The sequence below is a fragment of the Tenrec ecaudatus genome, chromosome 1 (genome assembly GCF_050624435.1).
Source record: "Tenrec ecaudatus isolate mTenEca1 chromosome 1, mTenEca1.hap1, whole genome shotgun sequence".
In the NCBI taxonomy this organism is placed as follows: domain Eukaryota; kingdom Metazoa; phylum Chordata; class Mammalia; order Afrosoricida; family Tenrecidae; genus Tenrec; species Tenrec ecaudatus.
Genome location: NC_134530.1, coordinates 130,945,575 through 130,970,297, shown reverse-complemented (window position 1 = coordinate 130,970,297; position 24,723 = coordinate 130,945,575). Strand labels below are relative to the sequence as shown.

Here is a 24,723-nt window from a genome sequence, read left to right as displayed (position 1 = left end):
TGTCCAGATGATCCCTAAATAAAGATACATAGAATTGAAACAAAGTATCACTGTAGTGTAATATTTCCATGTTATAATGTTGGAAGTTAGATAAGTATAATTTTGTGGCAAATTAAACCAATCATGATTTATTGTAGTGTGCTACTTTGGGTTGACTAGAGAAATTCAAAAACACTCATGTGTGTATAAAAAAGAGTTTTATAACAAAGAGTAATTGTATATTAAGAAAGCATCTCAGCCCAGTCCATATCAAGTCCATAAGTCTGATATTAGCTGATATTCCCTATAGTAGTCCATAAAGTCTTCTTTAGACTAACACAGCACATGCAATGATGTTGAATGCAGGAAGATCTCAAGCCAGTGGGTAGAAGGTCTTGTGGATCCAGTGGCAGTGGAGCCATCTCATCATTAGTGTGGGTTTCCAGAGAGAGTGTGCCTGGCCTCCAGGGAGCTATTGATCTCTGTCACGCCTCTGAATGGGGTCATCAAGCTGCAACTTGATTGACAGGCTAGACTCTGCCTCTTCCTTAAGTTGACCATAGATTATGTCACTGCCACATGTGGGAGCAAAGTGCCACTAATCCTTTTGTTAAAATTCTCTTATCTCTGAAATAATTTCATAAAAATAAATGTTTACAGAGTAAAATTGACCAGAAATGCCATTAATTTTTGAAGTTCTAATTTTCTGTAGAGTTATAATATACTATAATTTTCATCACATGACAATCCACATAATTGACTCATTTAATTCAATTCTTAAATTTTTATTAGGGGCTCATACAACTCTTATTACAATCCATCCATCCACCCATTGTGTCAAGTACATTTGTACATTTGTTGCCATCATCATTCTCAAAACATTTCTTTCTAATTGAGCTCTTGGTAGCAGCTCCTCCTTTTTTCCCCTTCCTCCCCCACCATCCCTCATGAACCCTTGATAATTTATAAATTTTTATTATTTTTCATGTCTTACACTGACCGATGTCTCCATTCATCCACTTTTCTGTTGTCCATCCCCCAGGAAGTGGGTTATATGTAGATCGTTGTGACCAGTCCTCCTTCTCCTCCACCTTCTCCTTCCCCTCCTAGTATTGCTACTCTCGTTATTGATCCTGAGGGCTTTATCTGTCCTGGATTCCCTGTGTTTCCAGCTTTTTTTTTTTGTACCAGTGTACATGCTCTGGTCTAGTCAGATTAGTAAGGTAGAATTGGGATCATGATACAGGGGAAGAAAACATTAAAGAACTAGAGGAAAGTTGTATGTTTCGTTGATGCTGTACCGTACTCATCTCCACCCTGAAACCCTTCTGTATGGGGTTGTCAAGTTGCCTATAGAAGGGCTTTGGGTCTCCACTTCACACTCCCCCTCATTCACAGTGAGATATTTTGTTCTTTGATACCATATACCTGATTGTCGACACCTATGATCACATAGGCTGGTGTGCTTCTTCCATGTGGGCTTTGTTGCTTCTCAGCTAGATGGCCGCTTGTTTGTATTAAAGCCTCTAAGACCCCAGATGCTATATCTTTTAATAGCCAGGCACCATCAACTTTCTTCACCACATTTGTTTATGTACCCAGTTTGTCTTCAGCTATCATGTCAGGAAAGTGAGCATCTTGGAATGCCATGTTAATAGAACAAAGTGTTCTAGCGTTGAGGGAGTACTTGAGTAGAGGCCCAATGTCCATCATCTACCTTAATACTAAAACTATCAATATATGCACATAAATCTATTTGTCCATCATCATATATAAATATATTTACATATGTTCATACCTGTATTTAGACCTCTATAAAATCCCTTTGTCTCCTAGTTCTTTCCTCTTGTCCTGGTGCCAAGGTCTATTTTTGTTATTCCCTGGAGATGTCGTTGCTCTGCTCCCCTTACTGTTCTGTTGAACGCCCTTACTGTTTCACTTCGGTGTGGTAGAGTCAGATCTGGCAGAGTTTCCGCAGTGTGTCTCCAGTGTTGTCCCCAGTAGCACTATGGGTCAATGAGGGACGCCGTTTCTTGTGTGGGGCCAGCCCTATGATCTGCCCCCCTCTCCCGCCAGACCTCTCTATTGGATCCCTGCTTCATACAGGTATTTTGCATTCACATCTTGGAGCACCAGGTTGAAGTCTGGTCCCTCTTTCCCTGTGGAGATATAAACAGTACCCTCCCCTTGGGTGGGTTTGTGCCTTGTTCCCCTGCTATACATTTCTATCCCCCGCACACCATATGTATACCTGGATTTGGTCTGGCCCCTGCCATACTACCTGGACCTCGTCCCAGGAATTTTGGATACAGTAGCTTTTTCTCTATGCCCCTTTTGCATTTTCTAAGCTTACCTCAGCAGATGTATTTTGTACTTGCCCTTTTGTGCTTGGCTTACTTCACTTAGAATAATTTCCTCTATTTCTTCCCATGCAGCAATGTGCATCATGGTTTTTCTGGATGCGTAGTACTCCATTGTATGTATGCACCACAGTTTTTTAATCCATTCGCCTATTGATGAAAATTTTGGGTTGTTTCCAACTCCTTGCAGTTGTGAACTGAGTCATGATGAACATTGGAGCACAGATGTCTGGCCGTGGTTTGTTTATTGCCTCCTCTGGGTATATGCCCAGTAGGGGGATTGCTGGGTCATACGGTAACTCTATTTCCATCTGTTTTAGGTATCGCCAGATTGATTTCCATAGTGGCTGTACATACTTACAGGTCCACCAGCAGTGGATGAGAGTTCCTATCTCCCCACAGCCCCTCCAACACTTGTTGCTTTCTGATTTTTTGTATTGGGCTACCTTGAACGTGTTAGGTGGTATCTCATTGTTGCTTTAATTTGCATTTATCTTATGGCTAATGATTGGGAACATTTTCTCACATGGTGTGGTAGTTATATAATTGACAGTTTGAGAGGATTACCAGTGTAGGGGTTGAGTCTAGTCTGTCAATCAGATCATAATCAGTGAGGATTCTGTGTGGGCATGGCCTTCTTCTGGGAATTCTGGGAAATCTGGTACTTCCTCCTTGGAGGCAGGAGAGAGACTCTCTCTCTTGGTTCACTTCCTTAGAGACATACCTGAGGAGAAGCTACATGGAACGACACTGATGCAGCCCTGGAAACTGGGAGAGCCACATGGAGACCCCTGCCAGTGCTGAGATGCTTCTACCATCACTGACTGTGCCTATCAGCCAGTGATTGTCCTATATTTTGTGTCATTGCATTGGTTTTATGAGTCTGAAGAGAACTTTATAGATTACTATCATATATATGGGCTAATATCAGATTTATGTGCTTGGACAGGACTAGGTCGGGATATTTTCTCAATATTCACTGCTATTGTATATAAACTTCTTTCTTACACACATATGCGTGTTTATGAATTTGTTTCTCTAGTCTACCCAGACTAACACATACGTTTATTGGCTATTTGGATTTCTTCCCTTGTGAAACTTCTTCTCAGGTTCTTTGTGCACTTCCTCGGTGGGCAATTGTTTTGTTTTTGTCTTTCTGGAAGCTAGCAGAGTATTGTAGGTTTTAGTAATAAAGCCTTTGTCTGATGTGTCATTGCTAAAAATGTTTTCTGAGTCCATAGGCTCTCTTATTACTCTCAGTGGATTTTTTTTACATACACAGGTGTTTTATCTTCAGTATATCCCACTTGTCAATTTGTGACTCATTTGTATTTGTGTCCTTCCCTATTTCTGAACCCTGTGTATTTCCTGTGCCAAAGTTATCAGTTTTGTCCCAATTCCCTCATTGATGGCCCAATAGTTTTGAGCCCAACCTTTGGGTCTGTGATCAACCCTGAGTTTATTCTTGTACATGGAGTGAGGTAAGGGTCTTGCTTCATTTTTCTGAAGGTAGATAAGATTTTTTTGTTTTCCAGTACCACTTTGCTGAAGAGAGCATCCACTTCCCATTTGATATTTTTGGGGCCCTTATCAAAGATCAGTTGTCTGTATGCTGATGATTTTATTTCTGGTGTTTCAGCTCTTTTCCATTGGTCTGAGTATCTGTCATTATACCAACCCCACACTGTTTTGACCACTGTGGCTGCATAATCTGTGCTAAAGTGAGGTAAAACAAGCCTTCCAACTCTTTCCTTCTTTTTGAGGAGTTCTCTGTTAATTTTGGGCTTCTTCCCTCTCCATATGAAGTTGGTAATCAGTTTTTCCATTTCTTTGAAGAAAGATGTGGGTAATTGTATCAGGATTGCATTAAACTTATATAGTGCCTTGGGCAGAACTGACAGCTTTACTACATTGAGTCATCAAATCTGTGAATATGGGATAGTTTTCATTTGCTGAGGTCACTCTTGGTTTCTTGTAATAGGGTTCTGTGGTTTTCCTCATACAAATCTTTCGTTCTTTTATTCAGGTGTATATCCCTAGATATTTCAAATTGTGCTTGGCTATTGTGATGGGTGCCAGTTTTTTTATATCCTCTTCTGTGGTCTTGTTTGATGCATATAGTAGTCCAATAGACGTCTATTTGTTGTTCTTATATCCTGCCATTCTGACATACTCCCCTATTGCTTTCAGTACTCCCCCAGTGGAGCTTTTGGGATTTTCCATGTATAAAATCATATCATCTGCTAATAACAATGCTTTCAACTCTTCCTTCCCTAGGCAAATACTTTTGATGTCTTTTATATGCCTTATGCTGTTAGCTAAAACCTGAAATACAATGTTAAATAAGAGTAGGATCAAGGGGTCCCCTTGTCTGATTCCCTCATTTAGGGGATTGTTTTTGTCTTTTCTCCCTTGACTACTACATTGGCTGTTGGTTTTTCACATATAGCTTTTATTATATTGAGGAATTTTCCTTCCATTCTTATCTTCTTGAGTGCCTTCAACAGGAATTGGTGTTGGATGTTGTTGAATGCTTTTGCCACGTCTGTCAATATTATCATGTGATTCTTAGTTTTTCATGTCATTGTGGTGAATGATACTAATAGTCTTTTTGTATGTTGAAGCATCCCAGCATCCCTAGTATGAATTCCACTTGGTCATGGTGAATTATTTGTTTTATATACTTTGTATTCTATTGGCCAGTGTTTTGTTTCTGATTTTCTCATCAATGTTCCTTAGGGATATTGATCTGTGGTTCTTGATTTTTCTGGACTCCTTGCCTGGTTTCAGTATCAGAGTCAGTTCTACCTTGAATGTTTGGTAGAATTCTCCTGTGAAGCCGTCTGGTCCAGGGGATTTTTTTGTTGGTAATCCCTGATAATCTTTTCTATTTCTTCTATTGGTATGGGTCAGTTGAGATTCTTGATGTCCATCAGGGATAGTCTAGGGAAAGATTGTTTTTCCAAGAATTTGTCCATGTCTTCCAAGTTGGTGACATCATTGGAGTACAGTCCTTCATAGTACAGTGTAATTATCCTTTTGATTTCATTAGGGTCTGTTGTAATGTCCTATTTTAACCCCTTATTCTTGCTATTGAATTTTTTCCTTCCTTTCTTTGGCTAGGTTTGCCAGCATTCCTTTGATTCTGTTTATCCTTTCAAAGAACCAACTTTTAGCAGTATGAATTTATTTTCCATAGTTTTTGTATTTTCCCTTTCCTGAATCTCAGCCCTCATTTTTATTATTTATTTTCATTTGTTGTTACTAGGAATATCCTGTTGACTCTACTCTAGTTGTTGTAAATTTTGTGCCAGTATCTCAATCTTAAGTCTCTTTTCATTTCTCATGTGTGCATGTGTTACTATGAAACCTCCTCTGATAACTACTTTGCTATGTTCCATAAGTTTTGGTACATTGTGTTCACATCCTTGTTGGTTTCTGGAAAGTTCATAATTTCAGCTCTAATCTGGGCCAATACACACTCCTTTTTCAAAAGAGAGTTATTTATTCATCCTCCAATTATTTGTCCTTGTTTTCTTCATTTTCCTTTTGTTGATTTCCAGCCTTAAGGCACAGTGGTCAGAGAGAGATGTTTGTATGATATCAATTTGCTTAAATTTATGCAGATTTGCTTTATGCCCCAACATGGGTCTGTCTTCGAATATGTGCCATGTGGGCTTGTAAAGAATATGATTTTTTTTTTTGTATTTGGGTGAAGAGCTCTGTAAAATATCTATCAGGTCAAATTTGTAGTGGTTAGATATCTAGCCTCCTTATTGAGTTTCTTTCCTTGTGATCTATCTTTTTCAGAGTGGTGTATTGAAGTCACCTACTACAATAATTGAGCCTGTGATTTTTTTTCATCTTTTGGAGTACTTGTTTTATGTATTCAGTGGATCTCTCGTTTTGGGAGTATATGTTTAAAACTCTTAGTGGTTCTTTGTCTATCGTTCCTTTGAGCATTATATAGTGTCCCTCATCTCTTATTTATCGTTTGCATTTTGAGGTCAATTTTATGTGAGATTAGGATTGTAACCCCTGCTTTTTTTGAATTGCTGTTTGCTTGTTTTGTTTTCCTACAGCCTTTGATTCTCTGCCTATTTTCATCTGTGGTCTTAGATGTATCTCCTGTAGGAAGCTGATTTTTAGGTTGTGCTTTCTAAGCCATTCTGTTAGACTCAATCTTTTAATGCTTGAGTTCAGTCCATTGATATTCAGGGCTAACATATTCATCTGTGGACTCTGTGATGTTATCTTATACCTTTAATGTTGGGTGTTTTCCTCCCCCCCTTTCTTATCTGTATGTTGTATGTGTGTGTGTGTGTGTGTGTGTGTGTTTCATTCCTGACTTCTTTCCACCTTTAAGCCAATACTATCTTTGGGGCTGTTTTATCTTTGTTGCCCTCTGGATGGGGTTGTTCTATGTAGTGGTCTCTTGATGAGTGCTGGTCTTCTGCCCTTACTGGGTCAGCAAGGATCTTTTAAAGGGCTGGATGTTTTTTAATGTATTCTTTCAGTTTTTTCTTTGTCTGGGAAGACTCTTACTTCTTCACCTCTCTTAGTAGAATATTTGGCTGGGTAAAGTATTTTTGGGTTTGCATTATTTTCCTTCAATTTTTGGAATAGATCACTCCACTTTTCTCTTCTATTTAGTGTCCAAGAATAGATCTGCACATATTCTTATTTGGGAAATGTTGTATGGAACTTCTTGGTTCCCCTAGCTGCTCTCATAATTTTCTCCTTTTCCTCAAAATTGGATAGTTTAACTACCATGTGCCTTGGTGACTCCTTGGGATTCAGTCTAGGCGGTGGTCTTTCAGTCTTCTGAATGGTTGCCTGGTTTTCATTTATTAAGCTGGGGAAGTTTTCCTCCAAGAAATCTCCCACAATTTTTGCAGATGAGTTCTTTGTTGTGTTTTCCTCCGGTAATCCAATTATTCCGATGTTGTTCCTCTACATAGCTCTTGTTTTCTTCAGCTTCTCTGATAAGCTTATTAGGTTTTTGTTCATGTTTTTAAAAGTCTCCTTGGCTGTCCTCTAGGTCACTGATGAGGTTCTCTGCATCTTTCAGTTTGTTTGTGCAGTCCGTGTGTCTGCTATGGGTTTTTGTTATCTTGTCCCAAAGCTCTTGGGTTTCCCTTTTGTGTATGGTCTTTAGCTCCTCTATCATTTCATCATTTTTCTGTTTTGTTGCCCTCATATCCTGTGTCACTCCTAGCTGCATTCTGAACATTTATTTCTGTGGAAGATAAATTTCTGCTTCTTCTATGCATGCCATTAGGTTGAGGTTATTTTCTGACACTCCCTTTTGTTTCTTCTGTGTTGTTGTTGTTGTTGTTGTTGTTGTTGTTGTTGAGGTCATTCGGACTTGTTGCTGTTTATACTGCATGTTTTTAAAGAGCCAGGTGCCATTTTCCAGGCAGTCAAAGAGCAATGGCTCTCTCTCGGAGACTTGTAGGAATTTTTCTTCCAACTGCATGCAGCTAATTGCACCATGGAATTGGCCTATTACTATATCCTTCTGTGACTTCACTCTTCTCCTAATCAACCAGTATTCTGTTATTTGGAGGGCATTTTGGATGGTCCTCTCATAGGGGATGGTGGTTGGGTGGTTGTGGACCCACGATGATGGTGCTGCATTGGGTGATCTCACAAGAAGCTGTGATGGTGTAGCCCACAGCTGCTTTGAGCACTGCAGATGGCGTGCGGGGGGTGCCTGCTTCAACAGGAGTGCCACAGAAAGCAGATGGGTGTGATTACGTTGGTGTAAAGCACTGAAAATGGTGGGCAGAATTGCCCTGGTCAGCTAGATTGCTGTGGGGGTTAGGCAGAGGTTCCCATGGCAATGTGTAACATTGGAGAGTGTTGACCAAGCTTCCTTAGGTTGTGTGAGGCACTGTGGCAGGCAGGAGGAAGTTCCCTCAGTCCTGTGGGAGAACAGAGGACAGGTATGTGTCCCACTGACAAAGAGACAAGATTTCCCCTGGAAGAAGGTGGGCGGGATTTCCGTAGCAACCCGTTAAAGTGCTGTAAGTGCTGCAGAGGGCAGTCAGAATTTTCAGGAGGAAGGTGGTTGGGGAACAAAGAAGGTGGGCAGGCTTTCCCCTGGAGGAAGGCTGGAGGGCTTTCCCCAGTCTTGGGTTATGCATCAGAGCATGGAGCTCTCCAGCTGGGTAGAGGGCAGGTGTCAATTTCTTAGGGTAAAGCAATGTTGTGTGAGAGTAAAAGAAGAAGAAAAGAAAAGAAACAGAACCTGCTGAGACTGTAGGGGGGAAGAGAGAAGAGAGCGAAGCAAAAGTAATAATATAGCTGAGCCCCGATCCCGGACCATGGGGCTAAGGGGTTTAAACCCTGCTCGGATGTGGTGGCAAGCTGTGGCTGTTTTGCAATAAAGCCCTTGAGTGGGCTCCAAATGATCCCGGCTCTGGCTGAGATAGTGGCGGGGCTAAGGTCAAAACCTAGCCGGCTTCCATTGTGGTTAGCCAAATGTCCCCAGTTCCTCAAAACCCAGTGGATCTATGTCTAATTACCTTTATGATGCTCCTCCTGTACTCAGCAGTGTGCAACTTCCCTCTCAGTAACTCTCCTGTGCTTTCTGAGGAGTCCCTCTGGTATGTGTTACTCAGTCGCCATTTTGCTGGAAATAGCCAAATTTTATTTTTGTAGCAGCTCATTTTTCATGAACTATAACCACTTCTTAGTCTATTTAAACATAAACTATTCCTTATTTATTTATTTCTAAGTAAATCCTGCCTAAACCTATAGAATAGTTAATAACCCAAACTTTTGTCTATAGTAGAGTGAGCAATCTGTTCATTTATGTTATTTCATTTTTTATATTGTGACCAGCATTTTATTTCAGTGAAGTATAGAAGTGCAAACAACCTATAATCCTGTTGATTTCCTTAACATTATATAAAAAGGATCTATAAAGCGATCATTTTCAAATAAAATTTGATATCTTTGCCACTTATATCCACTGAGAAAAAAGTGGTACACACTTGGTAGCAAGGTGTAATTTGAAATTAAGACTGTAGTACACGGAGCATTTGGGAGGTAGCATAAGGATGCAAGTGAATCCTCTTGTGTCTTTCATGGATTTGCTATTTCCTGGCTTGTGACTTCATTCACTTTTCCCAGTTAATAACATACTAGCTTAAAAAAAGGAAGAGCAAGCCTTTAACACCTCAGACACGATTCTATATGATGCAGCCATTTAAGTGAAATCCCAAATAAGTCTACGTGGAAGGAGCACACTAACATCTGTTTTCCATGAATTAAATGGTCTAATCCAAAGCCTAAGGAGAGAATAGTAGCAGGCTTTAAATTGTGACTTTATGGTGTGCAGTAGACTTTGGATGACAGTGGCAACCCAAACTACGTTTGCAGGAGTTACTCCGGGAATAAACCTCTGGTGATTTCCCTCTGACCTTACTTGTGGGATGGGAATAAACTGGTTATAAAACAGAGAGTATTGGAAAGATGCCAATGGTAGATTAAAAGGATACTTGAACAGTTACAATCTTTTTACTTGATCTCTCTTCTGATACACTTTAGGCTTGATCTGGTTTGTAATATTTTATGTGTTTGTGTGTACATGCGTTTTCCTTTTGGGGTTTGTCTCTGTTTTATTTTGTCATTTTGAGTAGCCTTCTTGAATCTCTGTTACATGTTCTTCTGTTTTTCAGTATATGAAACCCAGGATAAACGAACCTATAGAGACAGCAGCTAGAATAATGGTTTCTGTGAGATATGATGGGGAGGGGAGGGGGCTGTAAGGGGGAGCTGATGTCAAGCAGTTCAAGAAAGAAAAAACTGTTTTGGAACTTATTTTGGTAGCTATTGTACAATAATCCTTGCTGTGATTGAACTGTGCAATGGTTTGATGTCTGGATTAGCTCCTAAATGTATTTTTTTTAAACGAACAGCAGAAAAAAGAAAATAAATGTTTATCTGCTTCTGAATTTTTCCCATTGATAATTTTAAATTTAACTACTTGGGAGTTTAGTATTTACCAGAACTATCTCTGTTTTAAATAAAGTGACATAGTTAACTTGGAAAAATTAAACAAATTATTGATGCTCATCCAAGAAAATCAAACAATTTGATTATGTAAGAATTAGTGGGGAGGGCTTCTCTTTGCTTTGGTTTTGCCCTATTATACTTTTTTTTAGTAGTAAAATATTTTATGTTTGTTTTATAATATATAACTTTTAATGTTATAAATTTCCTTCTAAAAAGCCATGTTAATTTTATGTAATAGATTTGAAGTCATTCTTTTTCCCACCATTCCTCCAACACCCCCATTCTTTTTAAAATGTTTGTAATATAAAAACAAATACTAATATAACAAACTTACAATGGCAAAAGTTAAAATACATAGAAGTAAAAGGAAAATTATTGCCTATCTATCATAAGCAAAGTAAATGTTAAAGGAATTGAATATATAAAGGAGAAAATATGAGTATACAATAAATATATGAAAAGATATAAAAGCAGAAATCACTGAGAATGTGAGAAATATTGTTGCTAGAATCAAGAACTTTCAGACATATTTATTTTAATATGAATTACCACAAACATTTGATGAATTCTCTAATATGAAAAATAATTCCTAAAATTTTCACTCTGAAGGTTTTATGCTACAGTAAGAAAATAAGTATCATATGTGTACAAGGTATAAATTATAACATTGTTTGTAATAGTAAAATACTAGTAAAACAAAACTACATATTATTCTTTAATAAAATTATTGAGTAATATATAACTATAAGTGGTTATTGACAATTTAGATTCATAAATATTTATCTGATGTGATATCTAAATGTGTTAGGCTGTGTTCTCCAGAAAAACAAAACTAGAGGTGAGAGAGGAGAGAGAGAGAGAAAAAGTGAAAGAAATTTATATCAAGAAAATAGTTCACATGGTTGTAGAAACAGGCACATCTAGGCTGAGCTTTTGGTTGATGGTTCTCCTCATTCATATATTCTAAAAGCGCAGGAAAGCCAATACTGTTATCAGACTGAAGATATGAATGAATCTAAGGTCCGCAGCTATGAATGAATCTAATGTAGAGCTAGATTGAGGGGAAGATGAGATTTTCCACAATGTCTCTAAATGTTCTTATCTGGAGCTCATTGTGAGAACCACTGCATCCATCCACTTCATTGAGGGTCTTCTTGGTTTTCCCTGCCCGTCTGCTTGACCATGCATAATGTCTTTCTCCAGCGCTGGGTCTCTCCTGACATGTCCAAAGAACATGAGAGAAACCATTGCCATCCTTGCTTCTAAGGAGCACTCTGGTTATACTTCTTCCAAGAGTCTCTACTGTAGCATTAAAAACAAAAAACACATTGACTGTCTTTCAAAAATGATGTCTTTTATGAGACAATTCTTTTGGTGACTTATTTAATTAGAGAGGAAAGAAGCCTGATTGGTAAGGTTATGAACTTTTGTTAACTTTTAATTTTGAATATGGTTCATGAGCACATGCTAAAACCAATTTCTTGATCCTGTAAACCAATGTAATGCTTGTTCGACTAGCTTGGGTCATGTTCTTTTGATTTGACTGCAGAATTTATAGTATTAAGTGTATGAGTAAAGGCCTATATTCCATCATTTCTGGTTACATTCTATACAAAATCCTTTTCTAGTATAAAAAACATAAAAATAAAGCAATGTTGGACAACATGGAAGATCTGACTGTATTGAATCGAGTTGAAAGGCAGATTCCAAATTTTTTTTCCAAAATATTTTTAAATGAAACTAATGCTCCATGAAAATGTACCGCACTTTTCATTTATCTTTGAGCACTCATAACTCTGAGCCACTTAGCATTGTGACTACTACTTCTACTCAGAGAAGTAATGACACTGACGTATCCAAAGAAGAAAACTTTTCATCTTTATTAATTCTAAAATATTTATTATCATGGAAAATAGACAAATCGAAATGCTTATGTGAAATTCCTTTTTCTTTGATCCAGTCCACACACACACACACACACACACACACACACACACAAACACACACCACAAAAAAATAAAAACATACAGTCATTTTTAATTTTAATTACTGGAAGAAAGTGAGAATATTTATTTTTCATTTAAATCTTAAAAATAATAATTGTAACACTTTGTGATCAAGATAAATATTGTATATCAACAGATGATAACTAACATATTGTATATCAACAGATGAAAAATGTAATCTTAAAATTACATACTTGCCTTCATGTGTCACTGATATTAAAATAAAAATTTTCTCAGTATTTCTACTCAGATATTTATTTTGATGTGCCTATTACTTGGCATATTAGATTTTTACATAATCAATATTTTAGAAAACCATCACTTTCTAAGGTTTGTTTCAGATAGAGACATAATGAAAACCAAGTTTATATTGTTCAGATTGATCTACTTATTTTAGAACTGATAATCACTGATGTTTACTATTTTAGTACTGATAATCATATTATTATGAGAAATATGAATTATTTAATGATTTCTAAACTTTTGAAATAACTGTCTTGTGTTTTAGAAACCAGAAACAAAAATTATAACAGGAGTTTAGACTATAATATATCGCTTCAAGGATAATTATTAAGGGAAAACACAGCTGACACTTTCTGATTTATGCACACAATCAGAGATGGAGTCCAAGGACTGTGACATAATTATCTTCATGCTAACAATTTTTGTAAATCTCTTGACAGAATTTTAGCTAATTTTAAAATGCCTTCTGAAGATTAGCACTTAAAATTGTTGGGGAAAATAGCACAATTTATTAGCAAGGGTATAATTGTAAACCTTCTAAATACTCATTGTGAATATCATTTAGACAGTAACTCCTGCTTTAGCAGCTGGTATATAAGACGCCAGTTTATGGAGTCTTGAAACAACAGAGTGGAATCTAATTAAAGATGATTACATGCCAAAGAAAAATTATTAAAAACAGACTAATAGACAATTGTTATGAATTTAGAAATCTCTGCCAACTTTTCTTTTTGATTCAAATTCATGTAAGTAACTGTCAAGTTAAAACCTTTATTTCTTCAAACCAAGAGCATATTAAAAGGGTTTATCTTTTGTGACTTCCAAATGATTGCTTTCCTGAGTTTTAACCTAACACAAGAACTTGAATGATTCTATTCATCTTTTCTCACTATTTAAGACCCAACTGTCTTTTAAAATTTAATGGTTAGAAATATTATTTTAAGGTTTTTAATTTGGTATTTCACTACTAGCAGCCATTCCATATTATAGACAAAGAAAACTCTAGGTGTGTTTTTAATGCTATAAACCAATATTAGATTGTTAATTCAGTTACTGTTGATTGAGTCTTACATTATCTTGCTTTGCATATTTTCTATCTGATGAACATTTAAAATTTGTGATGTATTAAAATTGTTCATTTTCAGAACTGTGTTCTACTAAATTCCTCTTTTCTGTTTGAATTAACTCACATCGTCGTGATCTCGAGAAATTTTATTCCCAACACATTGAGGTAATTTTGAGTGATATGCTCTCATTGCTGTCACTGACTCACAGTGACCATATGGGACAGAGTAGGACTGTGCAATGGGGATGATTTTAACAGTAGCTGATAGCCTATCATTGTCCCGTGGAGGAAATTGAACTTGTGGGTTCTAAGCTCTGATCTTTCAGTTAGCAGCTAGCACTTCTGCACTGCACCACTAGCACACCTGAGTAGGTGCACAGCTGCTCTTTTTAAGAACTACAAAATCCTCCCCATTTCTTCTGAAAACACTGCATACATCTCTGATTTTACTCGGCATTTAACTTTACGTCTTACATATTCTGTATGGTATTGTTACATAATACATCCTGCATTGAACTACACAATTATATAATCTAAGTTGCCTTCAGATTTTGACCAAATTAAACATACATTAAAAATTGTTAAACACATACAAAAATGAATTTTCTGTATAATTAGTAAAATGCGTGAATAAACCTGTTTGGTTCGGTAAATGAGTCATTTGTTTCAGATTTATAAGCAGATGATATTCTGATCATCAGTCTTCTATATTAAAACTGATTATCCAAAATTAATTTTGTGATTTGAAGAAATACTTTAGATACAATAGTAGTGATGGGAATATTTAATATTGCCTCTGCTCATGCTTAGTGTATAATTTCTCTCATTTCTTTATACTGAACCTATACTTTATACTGCACCTATTATAGTAAAAGTTCCGAGAGAGAGAGAGAGAGGTGCCCTCACATTGGTTCTGAATCCCGGTGACCGTGTGTACAACAGAATGACACACTGCCCAGTCCTATGTCATACTCATTTGGTTCATATGTGCATGCTTTTATGGCATAGGTTTTAAAAATCATTTGGCCTATAGATTCCTTAAAAAAATCTTAGTGCCCCACTAGCATTTAAACAAATTATACTATAGCCCACAATACAAGATAAAGTATATCTGATTTTTGTAGGCCCTATGGGAAACATTGCATTCAGAGAAGAACTCAAGGGATTTTCTTTTCACATTTAAGGCTCCCAGACCAAGTTAGAGGTTTTATTTTGATAATTTGAAGATCCTATAAGACATCTCTGTGTGTAGGGTTTCCTAGGGTGATAATTTAGTGAGGATCTATTATTGTTAATAAAACTATGCATTAATACATGTTTATTTTTTTACATATAACAAAGGCTGTGTGTAATGTGGCTGATGTTCATTTTAATGTAGATTGATCTGTGCGTACATCTATTCCTCCACATGGTAACTAATTAGCTTGTGTATCAAGTGCTCTGGAGAGTGAATTTATTAATGCTCAGAAAATAATATATTGTTTTTTGAAAATGTATTTTTTATATAAATGCATTCAAAAGAATGTTGTTCATTAAAGTTTGCTGTTTGAGCATTTTTTATCTGTTGCCCTAGCGATTTTCCTTGTCGCCGTTGTTGTGGTCAGGTTCCTTTGAGTTGGTCCCAACGCATAGTGGCTCTATTGCTCAGCAGAATAAAACACTGCTCAGTCCTGCCTCATCCTCCCAACTGTTATATTTAAGACCATTGTCTTACCATCCTTACTTTAGGGAACATTCTGGCTTTACTTTTTCCCAAAACACATCTGTTTGTTTCATGGCCGTCCATGGTACTTTCAATATTCTTTGACAGCACCATAATTCGAACACCTCAGTTCTTCTTTGATCTTTCTTATTTAAAGTCCAATAGGAGGAGACTGAAAACACCCTGGCTTGGGTCAGGCACACCTGGTCCTCAAATGAGCATTCTTACTTTTCAACATTTTAAAGAGGCCTTGTGCAGCACATTCACCCAATGCAATGTGTGTCCTTTGATCATTTTACCACTGCTTCCATGAGCATTGATTGGGGATCCAAGCAAGAGTAAATCCTTGAAAGCTTCCATCATTTTCTCATTTATCATGATGTTACCTATTGTTCCAGTTGTGAGGAATTTTCTTTTTTTACATTACAGCAACACACTGCTCTACAGCAACAGATAAGCTACCCTGGTATGACAAATTGACAGAGAATGGTCTATTATTCACTTTAGGTATGGATAGTGTATGTTAATGAGTTAATTCCTACTCTTAGTGACCTCATGGTACAATACAACTTCCCCCATAGGATTATTTTATGCTGGAATTTTAAAAGAAGGATCCTTGGTGACAGAGTGTGTCAAGCGTTAAGTGAAAAAAAATTTTTTTTGAGGGTACATTCCTTTGAAATTTGTAGCAAGTAACTGCCAGCAAAGAGGCTAGCCTATGCTTTTTACTTGTGGTCTGCACACACCCTGGTGCCATAGATGTATGTGCAAACACACAAGTTTAGGAGACACATGGGATCAGAAAAGGTTTCGCTCTTTCTCAGCTTTCTCTCCAACTTCCATTGAACACCTAAGGGTGAGTTTAGCATACACTTTTGCCACTTTTGAAGCTACTGGAAATTAACTAAGATTCACGAAACTCTTGAGAAATGATGTCAGTGGAGACTGTTTTTCATAACATTCTATTTTCACCCTTTTCTAGAAAAACATTCATTTCTGCTATTTTCACATTTTTGTGTTTGTTTTCCCTCCCCCACTTCATATTAGCAATTTGTTGATGTGATTTAGATAGCTTGTTTTCTCATTACATGTGGTTTGTAAATATTTTTCCCATTAAGATAAGCATTTCATTGTGATTTATGAGTATAGATAGACAGGACTATCCTTAAGAGTTTGGGAGATTCTACTGTCATAGTAGGATTTGTTTGGGCTTATTTTATCCAAATGTCCACCAGGAAGAAATGAATCATAAAGACCAATAAAGCAGTGACTACCCAACCCAACTACTATCACTGGTCTAATTGTGACATGCAGACACTTTAGGCTCTTAAAAAAGTCAAGAACATCAGGATTTTTTATTGGTTTTTGACCAGAGTCTATGCTCACCTAAGCAACCATTAAAAAAAATTCTGTGTTGTTTCCTGAATGTGAAATTTTAGTTGGATCACAATATAGTCATCAGGAGCATGTTACTGTGGAAGACCTTGAATAACAAAAATAACTTTCATTGATTTGAATAGGCACTTTTAATTTAAAGGCAGAACCAATTTAATGTATTTTTGGTGAAACATTACAAAAAGAATTAAGTTACCATTTAAAATTTCTACACATATCGCTCCATAACATTGATTACACTTTTCATAATGAGTCAGCATTCTTATTGTTTCCATTCTGGCTGTTCTATTTTCATTAATCTAACTTCTGTATATTCTCCACTCCTTTTTACCTTCTCATCATTATTTTAGTGATGATGTTGACTGTTTGGTCCCATATAGTTGATTTAAAAAAGTAAAGTACTTGTGATACAGTGATTCATCTCAGAAGCAAAAGGTGCAGCTCTCTATATCTTTGAGAAAGAAGAGTCAAGAGGGAAGCCTATCCTTTGAACTCCCAAATAACTGTACATTGAATCCCCTTGAATAGAAAGTAGTGGCACCTGAGAAGTGACAAGGAGAAGCAGAGGAGTGGCAGAAGCAGAACCCAGATTTAGAGCCAGAGGCAGGGTGGTGGGCTTCCTGGCCTGTGATGCAGTATGGAGTGTTCGATGGTGGGAGGCTTGTGTGTGTAGTGGAGTACCCTTTATTTGGGAGCTGAGAGTGCTGGCTGCCAGAGCTAGAGCTGATCTCCTTCAAGCTGGGAATTAGAGTAGAACGACTGGCCCTTGAACATTTATGAGCCACACTAAAAGAACTTGTAACTTTGCTTGAGCAGGGTAGAGGCAAGAGACCACAATTGGAAGGCCAAGGTCCATCCAGGGAGAGGTATTGAAGCAGGCACAGGTAATTGAAGAGCTGTTATATATCCTTAGCATTTCTGATACTTGATAGTAACTTGTGAACTTCTTTAATAAACCCCATAATTATGAAAATTGTCTGTGAGTTCATTGTGACCATTGCAATGGATTTTTGAACCCACTGGAGACAGCGTGCTGTGGGAGGGTAAGCTGGTGTCAAAACTGTTAGAAGATTTGAGCTTTGAAGCTTGTCTAATCCTTTCTCCCTCATAGGATTCAGGCCTGGGCTGATATTGATGAGATTGCTATGTGCCCTAACCCTTATGAAGTCAGAGAGGTCAAAGGCTATCCCACATCCTTACTTCAAACCAATCTATTATTTGACTGAAATGAGACCATTTAGAGTGACTTCACTTCCAAGTTTAGAGTATCTCAGTTCAGTGGTTTCATGCATTCTATCACCTTTTAAATTCTTAAAAAAAAAGATATTTGAAGTTTGTTCTTCACTTTTCTCCAATTCTTTTCAGGACTATCTTTGTGTCCCTGGTGAGAATGGCTGTTATGGTACACTGATAGACTCTAACTCTTCTGGTCTCAGATACCATTGTTCATGTGGGCTATTAGTCAGGTAGACTAGTATTTTCTTCGAGACTGATTTTTTTCTTTCTCCTTTTTTTCAGAGAAGTACAGATGAATAGTTGTATCTTAGAGGTCTATTCATCAGATTCATGTTTGAGATGACTAAAAGTCCATGAAGTTTCCTAAAACATTTGTTCAACATACTATTAATGATGAACTATTATGTGGAAATACAGTAGTAAATGAAAGAAACATTGTATTGCCTGCATAGAATTTGATTCAGTATTTTAAATACTCTAATATGTAATATAATGTCTAATTTTTTATGCAATAGAGAGTTATGAGTCAAGTTAAGGGATTGTGAGTCAATAGGTTCTGTTTGAAAGACATTATCCAGGGAAAAGACTGCTACAGAGGTGATGTGAGCAAGCCCGTTACGGTTTGGGGAGGATATTTCAGGCATTGGCATTGCGAGTGTCAAGACTTTCAGGAAAGACTGATTTTGTGTACAAGGAACAGCCAGGAGGCCCTTTGACTGGGACCAGTCATGTAGACGAAGCCTGTTAGAAAATGATATTGGTCAGACTATATAGAAACTTGAAGGGAAGAAAGCTGCTCTGGTAGACAGAGTAGATTCTCATTTAAATTTATCTTTGCAAATCTGCTCGGTTATGGTTCAGATTAAGCAAATAAATGAGTAGTGGTTGTTGGTTTCCAGTCATAGCACTCCAAGGATTACAGAATGAAACATTGATGGTCCTGTCCCATCCGCCCCATGATTATGGTAGAGCCCATTGTTACAGACACTTTATCAATAATAATGACTTCCAAGCAGCAATGATTGAGATTTGTGTACTGGTTTGAGATTGGAAATGCCCAGGAAGTAGGATTCCATATTTACCAAATTCTTATGCGTAACATTTGATGGTCATGTAAACTATGTGAGACTAAGTCAAAACATAACCAACGCATGTAATTGTTTTGAGCAGAAAGTATGATTAGAGAGAAAATATTTAATCTTGAAATTCGATGTAGCATAAAGAGCAACTTCTGGTATTCTACAGCTGAACTGGTTTTGTTTTTGTCTCAACACTACAAAAAATTACTTACATTTTGCCATGGATGAGAGTTGACGTATTAAATAAGATATTTACAAAATAAAGATAGTGTCTTTGGATTTAGACTGTTTTGTTCTTCTTAAGTGCGGTTGCATCAATTGTGACTTACAGGAGCCCCGTATGATAAAATAGGACTGCCCCACAGGATGTTCCAGGCTGTAATCTTTACAGAAGCAGATTGCCAGCCTTTCTTCCTTGGACCTGCTTAGTGGGTTTGAACTGCTTTTTAGTTAGCTGTCAAGTGCTTAACTGTTGAGTCACTAGAGGTCCTATGAACCAAGAAAAACTTTTAAAAATCATTTCAGAAATGTTAACAATATTTGCATTGTTTAAAAATGTTTTTGTATACATGATTTCCTTATTGATCCTCAAGATACTACTTTGAAGATATTATTACTAAAATTACTTTCACTGATATTCTCATCTTCTGATGAGATATTTTCAGATCCAGATGTTAACTGAATTAACATCTTAATTTTCCTGATAGAAGCAGTTTTAGTTGCACAGCTGAATTTTAAAAAGAATAAAAACAGGTTTTCTGTCTCTACAACTCCTGCCTCTTCCTCTATATTGTATTTCACACAAGACCCTCCTCTTCAGGGTCGGATTGCAAGCTGGCCACCATGAGTGAAATGACATTAGCTAAATATGATTATGTGTTAATGTTCTCTGAAAGGATTAGACTAGTGAAGACACACCAAAGGGAGAAGCAATTATCTATTGAAATATGAATCTCTTGATTAGAATTGCTCTTTTGTGAAAATATAAATTTAGCACTTATTTCTTTACCTGGTAAGAAACTTTGAAAGTCTGGTTCTGAGATATTTTTGTCAAGTGCCAAAATGGAAACATAATCTCTAGATTCTTCTAATAACATTAGAAACTAATGCATCTGTATTATATCTTCTAAATTTATTTTACTGCCTAAAGACAACTATTAAAATTTTCAATGCTAAATTGCCTTAAACGTGTAGCGATATAACTTCAAGTGTGCTTTTGTTACCTAGTCATTCTGAGTTTTAAGTTTTAGTAGCCATATCATTAACTCTCCCTATGAATGACCTTAATAGTATTCTCCAGTTTTAAATTTTGTTAATGCTTCAATAAAAAATTGTAGCCTCTTTAGTTGGTAATTCCCTGCAGGTCTTTTAAAATATTGTATGTGTCACATTCCCACTCACCTGGGATTTGTAATGTAGCATTAATATATTGCAATGATTCTCCCGCCAGACTTGTGACATACTTGCCTCATAATAATACCTTATTGAACCGACACTGCCTTGTTTGCTGTTTTCATTAGTATCTCTCTCACTTTAGAACTATGAGCTTCTTGAAAGTAAGAAATGAAACAAAATTTGTTAACTTCGGTTACTAGTAGAGTGTCTAGCATGTAGTAGGTTCTAAATAAATATTGAATGAGTAAGGAATGAATGATTGGCTCACGTTTCTAGTTTGGAAAAGGGGTGACTGTTCCCTTACTTGCATTGCTCACTTGAATATTTGCACGAAGGATGCTGCTTCTTCATCAAGCACCAATAGAAATCTGCCTGCTGTGTTTAACCCTCGCTCCTTAAGGTACATGGGCAGCTGATTATTTGCATAACTTTCATTTTTATGTTTTTTAGGTCTATTGAAAAATTGTTTTCATGATTATAACTTTTTATGAAAATAGATATTGTAACAGATGTGCACTTCAGGAGATCCATTACTTTATTTCATATATGTATATATATGTTTTCAATATTTAATTTTAAGTGGAAAGGATCTTGGGTTTCATTATATTTTCAAAGAGCCCTTAAAACTAAACTGTTAAAATCTTTTTTACCCATAAAGACCCAGCTATTACACTCTGTAATTCATATGAATCACCTGGAAAACATGAAAAATGCATATTTCTTAGCTAGAGCCCATAAAATCTGATTAAACAGGATTGAGGTGAGGTTCATGGATCTTATTCATTCTCTTTTATCTGTCATGTTTTCAAAACTTTCTATTTGCTCACTATATTGTTATTTGCATGTATTAATTTACTTAACCTTACTAACAGCCCTAGAAGGTAAGTAATTTTAACTATTGAAAATAAGTAACCAGTTTCAGGACACAGAATCAAGAACAAGTCCCAAACCAATAGCACCAATGCTGAGTTGATTCAGACGCATGGTGGCCCCATAGACTAGAGTGGAAGTATACCCTGTGGTTTCTGATGGTGGGAGGTTTTTTGGAAGCATATTGCTACCTTGTCTCCTCATGGAGTAGCTGGTGTGTTTGAACTTCGGAGGCCAAGTGCTTTAACTACTGTAACACCAGATTTCCTTCTGAACTCATAACTAGAAGGCAATGGAGCTGAGGCTTGAGACTAGGGAAAATTATACTACCTTAGTCTTTTTTATTTTTTAATACTTAATCTGTTCCTTTAAAAAAAACTTTATTGTAAATTTGCTGAAGGTTTACAGACAGGTCAGTTTTCCATACAGTAATTCATATATGTTTTGCTTAATGTCATTGATAAAAATTTCTATAATCAGTTTTCCCAGTTTTACCTCCTGTGTTTCCTATTTCCATTCTTGTGTCTTTCCTAACCCTTGTGAACTTTGTCTGTGGGTGATAATATCTTCTTCATCACAACTGATTGATAATGCTAAGGTGTGCATATCCCCTTTGTGATATTGTTTCATGTAGAAATCTGTATATTGTTTGGCTGCACATTGAAGCATGAGGATGAATTCATTTCTAGACCTAAAGGGTGACTAAGGACCAAAGTCTAGGGGGCTAAACCAGACACTATTTGATCAGTGAACCTGAACTTCTCAGGACTTAAGGACTTTCACCCCACATCTTTTCCCTCACTATTTCTACGACCGTGAAATATGATCTATTTCAGAGCAATTGCTAGTGGCAGCCAGGCACTTTCTAGTTCTTCTGGTCTCAGGGTCATGGAGACTCAGTTTGTGTTGTCAATTAGTCCATTGGACTAATTTTTTTCCCCGTGCATCTGTCATATTCTTCACTACACATTCCTCTGGACAGAGAGAGCACAATAGTTGCACCTGAGATGACTGATCATGAATGTTAATACTCCAATCTCTGTTCACCAAAGTAGGATAGAGAACATCACCCTTGTAGATTATGTTATGCCAATTTAACAAAGTATCCCAACAAGACTATTTTCAAGAACCTCCTGCCCAGTGACTTATTCATTTCAAGTGTTTGGTTGTGTCTAAGATGTATTCATAATGTTCTTTGCTCACTGTATCCTCCACCACTTTCATGGATATACTGACAGTAAAACTTAATACCTTGGTACCAATATCCTCCGTGAAATGTGTATATATTTGTGAATATACTCCAACTCTCTCTTCCATAAAATGTACAGTCTGCATATCTATCAATTAATCAGCTCATAGATCATTGTTATTGTAGGATTGTTAAATAACAATATTTACTCCTGGAGGCTTTAACTCTAACAATCCTCTTCAATCCCTTCCCTCTATCATTTTTTGCTGGCTTAAGCTATTATTATCTATTGACTTCTGCTTCACCCAGATTAACACGTTTCTGCCCTATAGCCAGTAAATCAACCTTTCTTTCTCTCCCATGGCTGATAATAATCAAGTAATGGTTCTTTTAGTGTGAACACCTTTTCTTGACTTTTTACTATAGTGGTCTTATACTATTTTTTAAAATAGTGGTCTCATACTATATATTTGTACTTTTGTGATTGATTAATTTCACTCAGAATAATGCCCTAAAGTTAATTCACATTATGATGTGTTTTGCAGATGACAGCAACTTTTTAACATTGCACAGAAGTATTCCATCATGTGTATATACCCTTGTTTTTTCATCCACACTTTAATTGATGGTATTTGTGTTGTTTACATATTTTTGCTATTGTAAATAGTGCTTAATGCTTAGAACAGCTTTAAGTTTAGGGAAAATTAAGTGAATGTATAGAGAGTTCTCATATGTGCTCCTGACCCCCTACATACCCACTCTCCTGTTATTAACATCTTGAATTCCTGTGGTACATCTGTTACAATGGATGAACTAATAGCAATCAAGTCTATAGATTTACCTTAGCATTCTCTATGGGCTTTGATAAACAGATCATGTAAAAATGTTCACCTTAACCACTTCACTTAGAGTTGATTCCAGGTCTTTGTCACCTGGCTGTCAAGATAGATTTGTGCTCCAAAGGGCTTTTAAAGGATTTTTCTGAAGTAGATAATCAGGTTTTTCTCTCTAGCAGTCTCTGGATGGATTTGAACCTCTAGCCTCTTGGTTAGCATCTGAGTACATTAATGTCGATCTTGTCCAATATTATATAGAATCTTTTATTAGCCCTAAAAATATGTCATATTCTCCATCTATTTTCTTTCCTTGTTGCCTCAACTTTTGAAGCTATGATAATCACTGTTTTCTTTTTTAGCTTTGTTATATAGACACATCATATTTTTTTGTTATTCACCCTCTTTTGTACTTTGATAGCTCATTCCTTTATGATACTGATGCATTGTGTAGACACACTACAATTTGAATATTTATTCACCTATTGAAGGGCATCTTGTCTACTTCTAGTTTGGGGCATTATGAATGAAGTTGCTATAAATATTAATGCACAGATTTTATTGCAGACATATATTTTAATTTTCCCGGGGTAAATGACTCCAACTGAAATTAACAGCATGCAATGGTCAACCTATGTTAGTTTTATAAGAAACTGTCCGTCTGTCTTCCCAAGTGGCTGTGCCATTTTGCATTCCTCCGTGTGACGAACGGGAGTTCTTGTTGCTCCACATTCTACCAGAATTTGGTTTCAGGGACTTTGCATTTTATCCATACTCATAATTATGTAGTTATATATTTTTGTTTTAATTTGCAATTCCAGAATGACATAAAGGAAGAAAAACGTTGTTTTACAGTGGTTTGAACCCACCAGCCACGCCCCAAGTTAGTGATTTGGCAGTCTACATCCGTAAGGATTTAGTGTCTTGGAAACCCTGTGGGGCAAATCTACTGTGACATGTAGGTTGTAGCCAGGTTGGTTTGCTTCCATAGCATGTGGAATACTGGGAGCGTGCTGGGTGTGAATGGAAAATATTTCAAAAACTGTTTCAAAGAACTTGGATGTTAATTGAGTGGTTAAAATGGTAATGGAATACTATTGATCTTCGTTCCATGTGCTTGATTTCCAACTCTAACTGTAGTGAGGTATCTTGTTCAGAGTTGTTTTTCCCCTTCTTTTGGAATTTATTATTTTTTTTCTTTAAAAAAAATCGTTTTATTGGGGGCTCATACAACTCTTATCACAATCCATAAATATGTTCACTATATGTCAAGCACATTTGTACATTTGTTGCCCTCACCATTCTCAGAACATTTGCTTTCTACTTAAGCCCTTGGTAGCTCCTC

The 24,723-nt window shown here is 36.6% G+C and overlaps 1 protein-coding gene across 1 annotated transcript in view; it reads left to right on the top strand.

The window, feature by feature from the left end:
* Positions 1 to 24,723, top strand: part of DPYD (dihydropyrimidine dehydrogenase) — a 1,117,227-nt gene that overhangs the window by 112,565 nt on the left and 979,939 nt on the right. The gene's annotated exons all lie outside the window — the stretch shown is intronic.